Source organism: Anomaloglossus baeobatrachus, chromosome 5 (assembly GCF_048569485.1).
Source record: "Anomaloglossus baeobatrachus isolate aAnoBae1 chromosome 5, aAnoBae1.hap1, whole genome shotgun sequence".
Taxonomy (NCBI): Eukaryota; Metazoa; Chordata; class Amphibia; order Anura; family Aromobatidae; genus Anomaloglossus; species Anomaloglossus baeobatrachus.
The window spans coordinates 75384907-75400177 of record NC_134357.1 but is presented as its reverse complement, the minus strand read 5'-3'; the positions used below and the strand labels follow the sequence as shown (position 1 = coordinate 75400177).

At 55.0% G+C, this 15271-nt stretch overlaps 1 protein-coding gene across 3 annotated transcripts in view; it reads left to right on the top strand.

Annotated features, from left to right (window-relative positions):
• The window catches only part of SLF2 (SMC5/6 complex localization factor 2), a 160472-nt gene that overhangs the window by 122472 nt on the left and 22729 nt on the right, over positions 1–15271 (top strand). The window lies entirely within an intron of this gene.

Sequence of the window (15271 nt, the reverse complement as noted above, 5' to 3'; positions counted from 1 at the left end):
GGAGCTTATCTATCTTCAGGGACAGGGCCCTGCATCCACGAGGTACTCTGTGTCCCTATGGGGACGGTGTATGGAGCGCCTGGTTTCCAGACGCCGCATCTGACTGCTGAATAGTGAAGACCGGGGACTACCGCGCCGACCGCGCCTGCTTGTCGGCCGCGGTATTAAATTTAGTCCCCGGCTTCATCGCGGCCTAGTGGAAAAACTCCCGCCCCCAGGCCTGTCTATCAGAGATAGGGGCGTGATAGCCGACCTGACGTCGGATGTGAGGGCCGGGGCATCCTGTATGCTCCCTCCCCCCTCACTGATCACTGTGGGGACCCCAGATTCCCGCACTTTTCATAACGCCGCCCATGGCTTCACTCCTCCCCTGAGAGCTCCGGCAGCCATCTTTAGGACATTCTGCCGGTGGAGAATCACAGAGAACAGCTCTGCAGCTCTGGGAGACCAAGGCAGGGAATCTGGAGCACACACACCCCGCTTTTTAGCGGTCGGTAAGCCGCACCGGTCACTCGGTGTTGGTCCCCTTGGGTGCCGGTATAGATACGTATATTTATACTTAATTCTGTTCGGCCGGGGTATACCCTTTTGTCTATATACCCTCAGTGATCACGCTCCTGGGACACAACAGCATGTCGACCACAAGGAGCAAGGGCACTAAAGCACAGGGGTTTTTTGCGACATGTACCTCTTGTAGGGCCATGTTACCTGCGGGTTCCACCTACCCTCACTGTGAGCAATGCTCGGCCCCTGTTACGCTTGCTCAGCCGGAGCCTCGGTCACTAGTGGGCCCCTCGGCTCAGGCAGACCCCCCCTGCTTCCACTGTCCAGGTGGCAGCGACAGAGTTTGCAGTTTTTGCTGAAAAGCTCTGTCACTCTCACAATCCATGGCTCAGTCTATGGACAAATGGTCTGCCAAGTTGCTGGAAGCCCTGCAGTCCAGACCGGTCCTTACACAGGCCCCAGACCCTGTTAGATCGGCGCCTCCAGGTCCCTCTCGGTACTCCCCGGCAGGGGTGGACCCTAGGTCTCACGTGGAGGACTCCTCCACGGACCACAGTCCCAGACCAGCTAAGCGGGCTCGCTTGGAATCTTCCCCGACTTCTTCACGCTGCTCGGGTTCCCAGCTTGAGGACTCTCTGGAGGACGAGGCGGAGGTTGCAGCTCAGGGCTCGGACCCTGATGTTGCTCTCAATCTTGATACACCTGAAGGGGACGCCTTAGTAAATGATCTTTTCTTTGTCGCTCCATTGGGAGACCCAGACAATTAGGGTGTATAGCTTCTGCCTCTGGAGGCCACACAAAGTAATTACACTTTAAAAAGTGTAACCCCTCCCCTCTGCTATACACCCTCCCGTGCATCACGGGCCCCTCAGTTTTTTGCTTTGTGTTGAAGGAGGCACACATGCACGCAAGCTCCACGTTTTAATCAGCAGCAGCTGCTGATTTTATCGGATGGAAGAAAAGAGGGCCCTAACAGGGTCCCCGGCATGCTCCCTTCTCACCCCACTCAGGTCGGCGGTGTTGTTAAGGTTGAGGTACCCATTGCGGGTACACAGGCTGGAGCCACATGCCGCTTTCCTTCCCCATCCCTTAGGGGCTCTGGGGAAGTGGGATCCTATCCGGTCATCCAGACACTGGGACCGGTCTCCCTCCGCAGCCCCTGGGGGAATCTGCCGGACAGGAGACGGAGTATTGTCAGGGACATGGCCCTGCATCCACAGGTACTCTGTGTCCCCGTTGGGACGGCGCATAAAGCACCTTGGGCCCGGACGCTGCAGCGACTGCGGCGGGGATATGGGTCCGGGACTACCGCGCCGACCGTGCACTGCCGGCCGCGGTTTTAACTTTAGTCCCCGGCTTTTGCGGCCTAGAATTGTATTCTCCCGCCCACCGGCCTGCCAGTCAGGGAAAAGGGCGGGACGGTCGGTATGACGCCGACAGTGAGGGCTGGAGTACACTGAGCTGTCCTCCGCCCCCCTCACTACTCACGCTGGGGCACCAGATTCCCGCACTTTTGTGACTACGCCCACGCCTCCCTCCTCCTCAGAGAACGCCGTCAGCCATTTTTTCAGCAGGTCTCAGCATGAGGACTCTCTAGAGGATGAAGAGGAAAGCGCAGCTCAGGGCTCAGACCCTGACGGTGCTCTCAATCTAGATACACCTGAAGGGGACGCCATAGTAAATGACCTTATAGCGTCCATCAACCAGGTGCTAGAAATTTCTCCTCCAACCCCAACTGTAGAGGAGGCGGCTTCACAGCAGGAGAAACACCAGTTTCGGTTTCCCAAACGTACATGGAGTGCCTTTGTCGATCACTCTAATTTCAGGGATGCTGTCCAGAAGCACAGAGCATACCCGGACAAGCGTTTTACTAAGCGCCTTAATGACACACGTTATCCCTTCCCCCCGGAAGTAGTGAAGGGTTGGGCTCAGTGTCCAAAAGTGGATCCTCCAGTCTCTAGGCTGGCGGCCAGATCTGTGGTTTCAGTGGCAGATGGCTCATCGCTCAAGGATGCCACTGACAGGCAGATAGAGCTCATGATGAAATCCATCTATGAAGCCATAGGAGCATCTTTTGCTCCGGCATTTGCGGCAGTGTGGGCGCTCCAAGCTATCTCAGCTTGTCTGGCTGAGATTACTGCGGTCACACGCACCGCTACTCCGCAGGTTGTGTCTCTGACTTCTCAGGCGTCGGCTTTTTCGTCCTACGCCATGAACGCTGTCCTGGACTCTGCGAGCCGTTCAGCGGTAGCATCCGCCAATTCGGTGGCAGTCCGCAGAGCCATGTGGCTACGTGAATGGAAGGCAGACTCTGCCTCCAAGAAATTCTTAACCGGTTTGCCATTTTCTGGCGACCGTTTGTTTGGCGAGCAATTGGACGAAATTATTAAACAATCCAAGGGAAAGGACTCATCCTTACCCCAGTCTAAACAAAACAAACCTCAACAGCGAAAGTTTCAATCGAGGTTTCAGTCCTTTCGGCCCTCGGCCAAGTCACGTTCCTCCACGTCAAACAGGTCGGAGAAGGGCCAGAGGAACCCTTCTGCATGGCGGTCTAAGGCACGGCCTAAAAAGACCGCCGGAGGCACCGCCACCAAGGCGGCCTCTTCATGACTCTCGGCCTCCCCAAACCGCATCCTCGGTCGGTGGCAGGCTCTCCCGCTTTTGCGACGCCTGGTGGCCACATGTCCAAGACCGATGGGTGAGAGACATTCTGTCTCACGGTTACAGGATAGAGTTCAGCTCTCGTCCTCCAACTCGTTTCTTCACTACATCTCCGCCCCCAGAGCGAGCCGCTGCACTCTTTCAGGCGGTGAATGCGCTGAAGGCAGAAGGAGTGGTGATTCCCGTTCCCCCTCAGGAACATGGTCACGGCTTCTACTCCAACTTGTTCGTGGTGCCAAAAAAGGACGGATCTTTCCGTCCCGTTCTAGACCTCAAACTGCTCAACAAGCATGTCAGTACCAGAAGGTTTCGGATGGAATCTCTCCGCTCGGTCATCGCCTCAATGTCACAAGGAGACTTCCTAGCATCGATAGACATCAAGGATGCTTATCTCCATGTGCCGATCGCACCCGAACATCAACGCTTCTTGCGTTTCGCCATTGGGGACGAACACCTTCAGTTCGTGGCACTGCCATTCGGCTTGGCGACAGCCCCACGGGTCTTCACCAAGATCATGGCAACAGTGGTGGCGGTCCTACACTCTCAGGGCCACTCGGTGATCCCTTACTTAGACGATCTCCTAGTCAAGGCACCCTCCTGGGTGGCTTGCCAGCACAGCCTGACCATTGCCCTGGAGACTCTCCAGAGGTTCGGGTGGATCATCAATTTCCCAAAGTCAAAATTGACACCGACCCAATCCCTGACTTACCTCGGGATGGAGTTTCATACCCTGTCAGCGATAGTGAAGCTTCCGCTGGACAAACAGCGTTCACTACAGACAGGGGTCCAATCTCTTCTTCGGGGTCAGTCACACTCCTTGAGACGCCTTATGCACTTCCTAGGGAAGATGGTGGCAGCAATGGAAGCAGTTCCCTTTGCGCAGTTTCATCTGCGTCCACTTCAGTGGGACATTCTCCGCAAATGGGACAAGAGGTCGACGTCCCTCGACAGGAACGTTTCCCTGTCAAGAGCAGCCAAAACCTCCCTTCAGTGGTGGCTTCTTCCCACTTCTTTGTCGAAGGGAAAATCCTTCCTGCCCCCATCCTGGGCTGTGGTCACGACAGACGCGAGTCTGTCAGGGTGGGGAGCGGTCTTCCTCCACCACAGGGCTCAGGGAACCTGGACTCCGACAGAGTCCTCCCTGCAGATCAACGTTCTGGAGATAAGGGCAGTGTATCTAGCCCTAAAAGCGTTCCAGCGGTGGCTGGAGGGCAGGCAGATCCGAATACAGTCGGACAACGCCACGGCGGTTGCATACATCAACCACCAGGGCGGCACACGCAGTCGTCAAGCCTTCCAAGAAGTTCGGCGGATTCTGCTGTGGGCGGAAGCCACAGCCTCCACCATCTCCGCAGTTCACATCCCGGGCGTAGAAAACTGGGAAGCAGACTTTCTTCGTCGCTCCATTGGGAGACCCAGACGATTGGGTGTATAGCTACTGCCTCCGGAGGCCACACAAAGCATTACACTAAAAAGTGTAAGGCCCCTCCCCTTCTGGCTATACACCCCCAGTGGGATCACTGGCTCACCAGTTTTCGGCTTTGTGCGAAGGAGGTCAGACATCCACGCATAGCTCCACTGTTTAGTCAGCAGTAGCTGCTGACTATATCGGATGGAAGAAAAGAGGGCCCATATGGGGCCCCCAGCATGCTCCCTTCTCACCCCACTGGTGGTTTGTAAGGTTGAGGTACCTATTGCTGGTACGGCGGCTGGAGCCCACATGCTGTTTTCCTTCCCCATCCCCCTGAGGGGCTCTGAGGAAGTGGGATCTTACCGGCCCCAAAGCCCTGAGGCCGGGCTCCATCCACAGACCCATTGAACCTGCTGGATGTGGAGCGGGAGTGCCGTTCAGGGACATGGCCCTGCACCATTCAGGTACTCTGTGTCCCCGTACACACAGGCACAGCACACTCCAGACTTGCTGGGTGTGCTAGTGCGCCGGGGACAGTAAAGGGTTACAGTCACTGCAGCCTAGCTGAGTGACTTTATTTATTGGGAACTACCGCGCCGGACGCTCCGGGAGCGGCGGCGCGGCTGGGACTTGTAGTGCGCCGGGGACTTAGCGCCGACCGCGCTTTTACGGCGGCGGCGCTTATAAATCCAGTCCCCGGCTTTTGCGGCCTAGCTCAGCTTCGTTCCCGCCCCCACCCTGTCAATCAGGGTAGGGGAGAGACGCTGTACAATCAGCAGCGCCGAGGGCTGGAGCCTTATTTACATGCTCCAGCCCTCTCACTAGACACTGTGGGACGCCGGTTTCCCGCTCTGACTTGGGGCACGCCCACGGCCCGCCCCTACTCACACGAGCTGGAGAAGGACGCCGGCAGCCATTCCTGCAGCCCGAGCTGAGAGAACGGACTCTGGGCAACCAACAGGACTAGGGCGACCACACACCCGCTTATAGGCGGGCGGTAAGCGGCACCTGGGGTGCTAACACTAAATACCGCAGTTTGTCTATTTGTATTTTAAGTACACTGCATAGGTCGCTATTTTGGGCTATATGCCCTCTTAGATGGCGACACATCAGCAGCAGGAAAGCATGGGTGCTAAGGCACAGGCTTTCTATGCTGCTTGTATTGCACGTACTGAAGTGTTCATGTGTATTTATGCTTGTATGCTATACACTGCACTGTACGGTCGCTAGTCTTGGCTATATTCGCCATAGAATGGCTAGACTACAGCAGCAGAAAAGCAAGGGTGCTGAGGCACAGGTTTTTTTTTTTTTTTTTTTCTATGCTGCTTGTATTGCAGGTGTTGCAGTGTTCATTTGTACTTATGCTTGTATGCTATACATTGCACTGTATGGTCGCTATTCTGGGCTATATTCCCCTAGATGGCTAGTCTACAGAAGCAGAAAAGCAGGCTTTCTATGCTGCTTGTATTGCATGTGCTGCAGTGTTCATTTGTACTTTATGCTTGTATGATATACATTGCACTGTACGGTCGCCATTCTTGGCTCTATAAGTCGGCAGCAGCATATAAGCAACACAGGCTTTCGATGCTGTTTTTGCTGCATGTGATACTGTTCCACGGCACTGCTCCCCATTGGGTGCAATGCTCCCCTGTAGCACTTGGTCAGCCGGGGTCTCTACTTGACGTGGCCAAAAGAACCACCTCTCAACCCTGTCCAAGGACAGGGACGGAGTTGCAATGGGATAGAGACTTGCAGTCCGGACAGGCCATGGGCAATCTGGATCGTTGCTCCCTGGCCACCCTCACTTGGATTAAAATCGGTGCTCCGGGGGGGTCCCAGGAGGCTCTCTGTATGATGAGGCAGACGTAGCTCATCAGGACTTTGATCCTGACACCGCTCTCACTCCGGATACACCGGATGGTGACGCCATAAGGAATGATCCTATAGCGTACATCAATGGAATGTTGGATCTTTTCTCCCTCAGCTCCCCCAGCGGAGGAGTCAGCTTCACAGCAGGAGAAGTCCCATTTCAGTAGCTCAAACGTATATTGAGTATTGTTTCTGGCCACGCTGACTTCAGAGAAGCAGTCCAGGAACACCACGCTTCCCAGATAAGCGTTTTCTCCAAACGTATTAAGGATACACGTTATCACTTTCCCCCTGACGTGGTCAGGCGTTGGACCCAGGGTCCAAAGGTGGATTCTCCAATCTCCAGGCTTGCGGCTAGAGCCATAGTTGCAGTGGAGATGGGACTTCACTTACAGATGCCATTGACAGACAGATGGACTCTGGTTGAAATCTGTCTATGAGGCTATCGGCGTGTCGGTTGCTCCGGCATTCACAGCCGTATGGGCACCCTAAGCTTTTCAGCTGTTCTTGCGCAGCTGGTCTTGAGCACAGGTACATCTGTGCCGCAGGGGCGTCCGTAACCTCGCAATGTCTGCATTGCGACTTACCCTATTAATGCTGTCCTGGAAGGACAGCCGAGGTTTCGGTCCTTCCCAGGCTCGGGCAGGTCCCAATTGTCCTCGTCCAAAAGGGCTGAAAAGCCTCAGAGGGGCTCAGCTGCCGGCCGGGCTCAATCACGCCCAAGGAAGGCAGCCGGAGGAACCGCTACCAAGGCGGTCTCCTCATGACTCTCAGCTCTCTCATCTTTCCGCATCCGCGGTTGATGGCAGACTCGCTCGCCTTTGGCGACATTTAGCTGCCACAGGTCACAGACCGGTGGGTGAGGGACAGTGTGCCCACGTGCACAGGACAGAGTTCTGTTCTCGTCCTCCGACTCGATTCTTCAGAACGTCCCCACCTCCCCACCGAGCAGATGCTCTTCTGCAGGCAGAAGGAGTGGTAATCCCGGTTCCTCTTCAGGAACAAGACACGGTTTTCCTCCAATCTGGTTGTGGTGCCAAACAAGGATGGCTCTTTCCGTTCCGTTCTGGACCTAAAACTGCTCAACAAGCACGTGGAGGCCAGGCGGTTCCGGATGATACCCTCCGCTCCGTCATTGCCTCAATGTCTCAAGGAAATTTCCTAGCATCAATAGACATCTAAGATGCTTATCTCCACGTGCCGATTGCTACAGAGCACCAATGTTTTTCTACATTTCGTGATAGGAAACGACCATCTTCAGTTCGTAGCTCTGCCATTCGGGCTGGCGACAGCCCCACGGGTGTTCGCCAAGGTCATGACGGCAGTGGTAGCAGTCTTGCACTCACAGGGACACTCTGTGATCCCTTACTTGGACGATCTACTTGTCAAGGCACCCTCTCAAGAGGCATGCCAACTCAGCCTGAATGTTGCGCTGGAGACTCTCCAGACGTTCGGGTGGATCATCAACTTCTCAAAGTCAAACCTGTCACGACCCAATCACTAACGTATCTTGGCATGGAGTTTCATACCCTCTCAGCGGTAGTGAAGCTTCCGCTGGACAAGCAGCGGTCACTACAGACTGGGGTGCAGACTCTCCTTCAAGGTCAGTCGCACTTCTTAAGACGCCTCATGCACTTCCTCGGGAAGATAGTGGCGGCAATGGAGGCGGTTCCGTTTGCGCAGTTTCATCTGCGTCCACTTCAATGGGACATTCTCCGCCAATGAGACGGGAAGTCAACATCCCTGTACAGGAAAGTATCCCTTTCACAGACGGCAAGGACTCTCTGCAATGGTGGCTTCTTCCCACCTCATTATCACAGGGAAGATCCTTCCTACCACCGTCTTGGGCGGTGGTCACGACAGACGCGAGTCTGTCAGGGTGGGGAGCGGTTTTTCTCCACCACAGGGCTCAGGGTCCGTGGACTCAGCAGGAGTCCACCCTTCAGATCAATGTTCTGGTAATCAGAGCAGTGTATCTTGCCCTACTAGCCTTCCAGCAGTGGCTGGAAAGAAAGCAGATCCGAATTCAATCGGACAACTCCACAGCGGTGGCATACATCAATCACCAAGGGGGGACACGCAGTCGGCAAGCCTTCCAGGAAGTCCGGCGGATTCTGATGTGGGTGGATGCCACGGCCTCCACCATATCCGCAGTTCACATCCCCGGCGTAGAAAACTGGGAGGCAGACTTCCTCAGTCGCCAGGGCATGGACGCAGGGGAATGGTCCCTTCACCCGGACGTGTTTCAGGAAATCTGTCGCCGCTGGGGAAGGCCGGACGTCGACCTAATGGCGTCCCGGCACAACAACAAGGTCCCTACCTTCATGGCACGGTCTCGCGATCAAAGAGCGCTGGCGGCAGACGCCCTAGCGCAAGATTGGTCGCAGTCCCGGCTCCCTTATGTGTTTCCACCTCTGGCACCCTTGCCCAGAGTGCTACGCAAGATCAGATCCGATTGCAGCCGCGTCATACTCGTCGCCCCAGACTGGCCGAGGAGGGTGTGGTATCCGGATCTGTGGCAGCTCACGGTCGGCCAACCGTGGGCACTACCAGACCGACCAGACTTACTGTCCCAAGGGCCGTTTTTCCATCGGAATTCTGCGGCCCTGAACCTGACTGTGTGGCCATTGAGTCCTGGATCCTAGCGTCTTCAGGATTATTCCACGGGGTCGTTGCCACCATGAGACAGGCTAGGAAGCCCACGTCCGCTAAGAACCACAGATCGTGGAGGATATTCTTATCCTGGTGCTCTGCTCAGGGAGTGTCTCCCTGGCCATTTGCATTGCCTACCTTTCTTTCTTTCCTGCTATCTGGGTTAGAAAAAGGTTTGGCGCTCGGCTCCCTTAAAGGTCAGGTATCGGCGCTATCCGTCTTTTTTCAGAGGCGTTTGGCACGCCTTCCTATGGTGCGCACGTTCCTACAGGGGGTTTGCCATATCGTTCCCCCGTGCAAGCGGCCGTTAGATCCATGGGATCTGAACAGGGTACTAGTTGCCCTCCAGAAGCCGCCCTTCGAGCCTCTGAGGGAGGTTTCACTTTCTAGACTATCCCAGAACGTGGCTTTTCTGGTAGCGATCACATCTCTTCGGAGAGTGTCTGAGCTGGCAGCGCTGTCATCCAAGACTCCCTTCCTGGTCTTCCACCAGGACAAGGTAGTGCTGCGCCCCATTCAGGAGTTTCTCCCGAAGGTGGTATCCTCTTTTCATCTTAATCAGGATATCTCCTTGCCTTCGTTTTGTCCTCATGCAGTTCATCGGTATGAGAAGGATTTACATTTGTTAGATCTGGTGAGAGCACTCAGAATCTACATTTCCCGCACGGCGCCCTTGCGCCGTTCGGATGCACTTTTTGTCCTTGTCGCTGGTCAGCGCAAAGGGTCGCAGGCTTCTAAGGCCGCCCTGGCTCGATGGATCAAGGAACCAATTCTTGAAGCCTACCGTTCTGCTGGGCTTCCGGTTCCATCAGGGCTGAAGGCCCATTCAACCAGAGCCGTGGGTGCTTCCTGGGCATTACGTCACCAGGCTACGGCTCAACAGGTGTGCCAGGCAGCTACCTGGTCGAGTCTGCACACTTTCACCAAACATTATCAGGTGCATACCTATGCTTCGGCGGACGCCAGCCTAGGTAGAAGAGTCCTGCAGGCGGCAGTTGCCTCCCCGTAGGGGAGGGCTGTCTTCGCAGCTCTAACATGAGGTATTTCTTTACCCACCCAGGGACAGCTTTTGGACGTCCCAATCGTCTGGGTCTCCCAATGGAGCGACGAAGAAGAAGGGAATTTTGTTACTTACCGTAAATTCCTTTTCTTCTAGCTCCTATTGGGAGACCCAGCACCCGCCCTGTTGTCCTTCGGGATTTTTTGGGTTGTTTCGGGTACACATGTTGTTCATGTTGAACGGTTTTTCAGTTCTCCGATGTTACTCGGAGTGAATTTGTTTAAACCAGTTATTGGCTTTCCTCCTTCTTGCTTTTGCACTAAAACTGGTGAGCCAGTGATCCCACTGGGGGTGTATAGCCAGAAGGGGAGGGGCCTTACACTTTTTAGTGTAATGCTTTGTGTGGCCTCCGGAGGCAGTAGCTATACACCCAATCGTCTGGGTCTCCCAATAGGAGCTAGAAGAAAAGGAATTTACGGTAAGTAACAAAATTCCCTTCTTCTCAGTCGCCAGGGCATGGACGCAGGGGAATGGTCTCTTCACCCGGACGTGTTTCAAGAGATCTGTTGCCGCTGGGGAACGCCGGACGTCGATCTAATGGCGTCTCGGCACAACAACAAAGTCCCGGCATTCATGGCACGGTCTCAGGATCACAGGGCGCTGGCGGCAGATGCGTTAGTTCAGGACTGGTCGCAGTTTCGACTACCCTATGTATTTCCCCCTCTGGCACTACTGCCCAGAAAGTTACGCAAGATCAGGTCCGACTGCAGCCGCGCCATCCTCGTCGCTCCAGACTGGCCGAGGAGGTCGTGGTACCCGGATCTGTGGCACCTCACGGTGGGGCAACCATGGGCACTCCCAGACCGACCAGACTTGCTGTCTCAAGGGCCATTTTTCCATCTGAATTCTGCGGCCCTCAACCTGACTGTGTGGCCATTGAGTCTTGGCTCCTAGCGTCATCAGGGTTATCTCAAGATGTCATTGCCACCATGAGACAGGCCAGGAAATCAACGTCCGCCAAGATCTACCACAGGACTTGGAAGATCTTCTTAGCCTGGTGCTCGGATCGGGGTTTTGCTCCCTGGCCGTTTGCATTGCCCACTTTTCTTTCCTTTCTTCAATCCGGATTGGACAAGGGTTTGTCTCTCGCCTCTCTCAAGGGACAAGTGTCGGCGCTTTCAGTGTTTTTTCAAAAGCGTCTAGCCAGACTCGCGCAGGTCCACACGTTCCTGCAGGGAGTTTGCCACATAGTCCCACCTTACAAGCGTTCGCTAGAACCCTGGGATCTTAACAAGGTGCTGACGGCTCTCCAGAAGCCACCTTTCGAGCCGATGCGGGAGATCTCTCTATCTCGCCTTTCACAGAAAGTGGCCTTCCTAGGGGCAGTCACTTCACTTAGGAGAGTGTCTGAGCTAGCAGCGCTGTCATGCAAGGTCCCCTTCCTGGTCTTTCACCAGGATAAGGTGGTCCTGCGTCCGGTCCCGGAATTTCTCCCCAAGGTGGTATCTCCTTTTCATCTCAATCAGGATATCTCCTTGCCTTCTTTTTGCCCTCATCCAGTTCACCAATGTGAAAAGGATTTGCACTTGTTAGACCTCGTGAGAGCACTCAGAATCTACATTTCTCGCACGGCGCCCCTGCGCCGTTCGGATGCGCTCTTTGTCCTTGTCGCTAGCCAGCGTAAGGGGTCTCAGGCTTCCAAGTCAACCTTGGCTAGGTGGATCAAGGAACCGATCGTTGAAGCCTACCGTTCATCAGGGCTTCAGATTCCTTCAGGGCTAAAAGCCCATTCTACCAGGGCCGTAGGCGCGTCCTGGGCTTTGCGGCACCAGGCTACGGCTCAGCAGGTGTGTCAGGCGGCTACCTGGTCGAGTCTGCACACCTTCACAAAACACTATCAGGTGCATGCCTATGCTTCGGCAGAGGCTAGCCTAGGTAGGCGAGTCCTTCAGGCGGCAATTGCCCACCTGTAAGAGGGGGTCGGTTTCCGGCTCTTTTTATCGAGGTATTCTGTTACCCACACAGGGATTGCTTTTGGACATCCCAATTGTCTGGGTCTCCCAATGGAGCGACAAAGAAGAAGGGAATTTTGTTTACTTACCGTAAATTCCTTTTCTTCTAGCTCCTATTGGGAGACCCAGCTCCCGCCCCTGTTCCCTTCGGGCTGTTGTTTTTTTGTGTACACATGTTGTTCATGTTCAATTGTTCTTTTGGTTAATGGTTCAGTTCTCCGAACATCCTTCGGATTGAGTTTACCTTAGACCAATTTATAAGTTTCCTCCTTCCTGCTTTGGCACCAAAACTGAGGGGCCCGTGATGCACGGGAGGGTGTATAGCAGAGGGGAGGGGTTACACTTTTCTTTGTCGCTCCTAATTGGGAGACCCAGACAATTGGGTGTATAGCTACTGCCTCCGGAGGCCACACAAAGCACTACACTAAAAAGTGTAAGGCCCCTCCCCTTCTGGCTATACACCCCCCCGTGGGATCACGGGCTCCTCAGTTTTATGCTTTGTGCGAAGGAGGTCAGACATCCACGCATAGCTCCACTGTTTAGTCAGCAGCAGCTGCTGACTATGTCGGATGGAAGAAAAGAGGGCCCATTCTAGGGCCCCCAGCATGCTCCCTTCTCACCCCACTTTCTGTCGGCGGTGTTTGTTAAGGTTGAGGTACCCATTGCGGGTACGGAGGCTGGAGCCCACATGCTGATTCCTTCCCCATCCCCATTAGGGCTCTGGGTGAAGTGGGACTTTACCGGTCTCCAGGCACTGAGACCGTGCTCCTTCCACAGCCCCCGGAGAATCGGCTGGATATGGAGCTGAGTATCGTCAGGGACAGGGCCCTGCTTCGTTAAGGTACTCTGTGTCCCCGGGCATACCGCGCGCACACCGCAGCATGCTGGGCGTGTTAGTGCGCCGGGGACATCAGCGCTGCTGCGCTTGTGCCATTCCTCACTACAGCGCTGCTGAGTGAGTAGACTTAGTACGAACGGCCGCGCCGGCCGCTGGGGTCAGTTTTCACTGCGACGCGGCTGGGACTTGTGGTGCGCCGGGGACTTCCGCGCTAGCCGTGCATGTATGACGGCCGCGCTTATTACTACAGTCCCCGGCTTTTGCGGCCTAGTTCGTTTCGTTCCCGCCCCCAGACCTGCCAGTCAGGGGGAGGGCGGGACGCTGTACAGACCATCAGCGCTGAGGGCTGGAGTCTGCTTTACATACTCCAGCCCTCACACTGGGCACAGTGGGACGCCAGTTTCCCGCTCTTTGTTTGTGGCACGCCCACGGTCCGCCCCTCCTCACAGGACGCCGGCAGCCATTCCTGTCTGCACGCTGAGCTGGAGAGGGGAGACTGGGAGACCCAGACACGGGATTCTGCGACCTCACACCCGCTTTTCAGCGGGCGGTAAGCAGCCCTCAAGGGCTCACCCCCACTTGTGCCGAAGTGTACTTTGTATTTTTGTGCTTGCATACTATACATTACACTGTACGGTCGCTGGTGACTCTCTGCTATATACCCTCCTAGGTTACTCAAGGCAGACAACAGCATGTCGTCCGCAAAAAGCAAACGTGCCAAGGCACAGACTTTATATGCTGCTTGTACCGCATGTGGGGCTGCTCTACCGGCAGGTTCCACTGACCCCCATTGTGGGCAGTGCTCGGCCCCTGTGGCACTTGCTCAGCCGGGGCCGCTGCTAGAGGTGACCCAGGGAGAACCACCTGTGAATGCTGTCCAGGTGACAGGGACGGAGTTTGCAGTTTTTGCTGACAGATTGTCTATGACTATGTCTAAAATTCTTGAAACATTGCAGTCTAGACCAATAACTCAGACCATGGGCACTGTTGAATCATTGCTCCCTGGTCCCCCTCAGCTGGATCTCTCCCGAGCTCAGGAGGTGTCGCATGCACCCCAGGGTGACGACTCTGACTCGGACGACAGTCCCAGACGGCCTAAGCGGGCTCGCTATGAGCGGCCCTCAACTTCATCACACTGGTCAGGGTCCCAGCTGGACGACTCTCTGTGTGATGAGGCGGATGTGGCTGATCGGGATTCTGATCCTGGGACCGTTCTCAATCTGGATACACCTGATGGTGACGCCATAGTGAATGATCTTATAGCGTCCATCAATAGAATGTTAGATATTTCTCCACCAGCTCCTCCTGCAGAGGAGTCAGCCTCACAGCAGGAGAAATTCCATTTCAGGTATCCCAAGCGTAAATTGAGCACTTTTCTGGACCACTCTGACTTTAGAGACGCTATCCAGAAACACCACGCTTATCCAGATAAGCGTTTCTCCAAACGGCTTAAAGATACACGATATCCTTTTCCCCCTGACGTGGTCAAGGGCTGGACCCAGTGTCCCAAGGTGGACCCTCCAATCTCCAGGCTTGCAGCTAGATCCTTAGTTGCAGTGGAAGATGGGGCGGCACTTAAAGATGCCACTGACAGACAGATGGAGCTCTGGTTGAAATCCATCTATGAAGCTATTGGAGCGTCGTTGGCGCCAGCATTCGCAGCCGTATGGGCACTCCAAGCTATTTCAGCTGGGCTTACACAGGTCGACACGGTCACACGTACATCTGCTCCGCAGGTGGCACCATTGACCTCTCAAATGTCTGCATTCGCGTCTTACGCGATTAATGCTGTCCTAGACTCTACGAGCCGTACGGCAGTGGCGTCTGCCAACTCTGTGGTTTTACGTAGAGCCTTGTGGTTGAGAGAATGGAAGGCAGATTCTGCTTCCAAGAAGTGCTTAACCAGTTTGCCTCTTTCTCGTGACCGACTGTTTGGTGAGCGTTTGGATGAAATCATTAAACACTCCAAGGGTAAGGATTCATCCTTACCTCAACCCAGACAAAACAAACCCCAACAGAGGAGGGGACAGTCTGGTTTTCGGTCCTTTCGAGGCTCAGGCAGGTCCCAATTCTCCTCGTCCAAAAGGACTCAAAAGGATCAGAGGGGCTCAGATTCTTGGCGGACTCAATCACGACCAAAAAAGACAGCCGGAAGAACCGTTACCAAGACGGCTTCCTCATGACTCTCAGCCTCCTCTCTCCGCATCCTCGGTCGGTGGCAGGCTCTCCCGCTTTGGCGACATTTGGCTGTCACAGGTCAAAGACCGTTGGGTGAGAGACATTCTGTCTCACAGGTACAGGATAGAGTTCAGTTCTCGTCC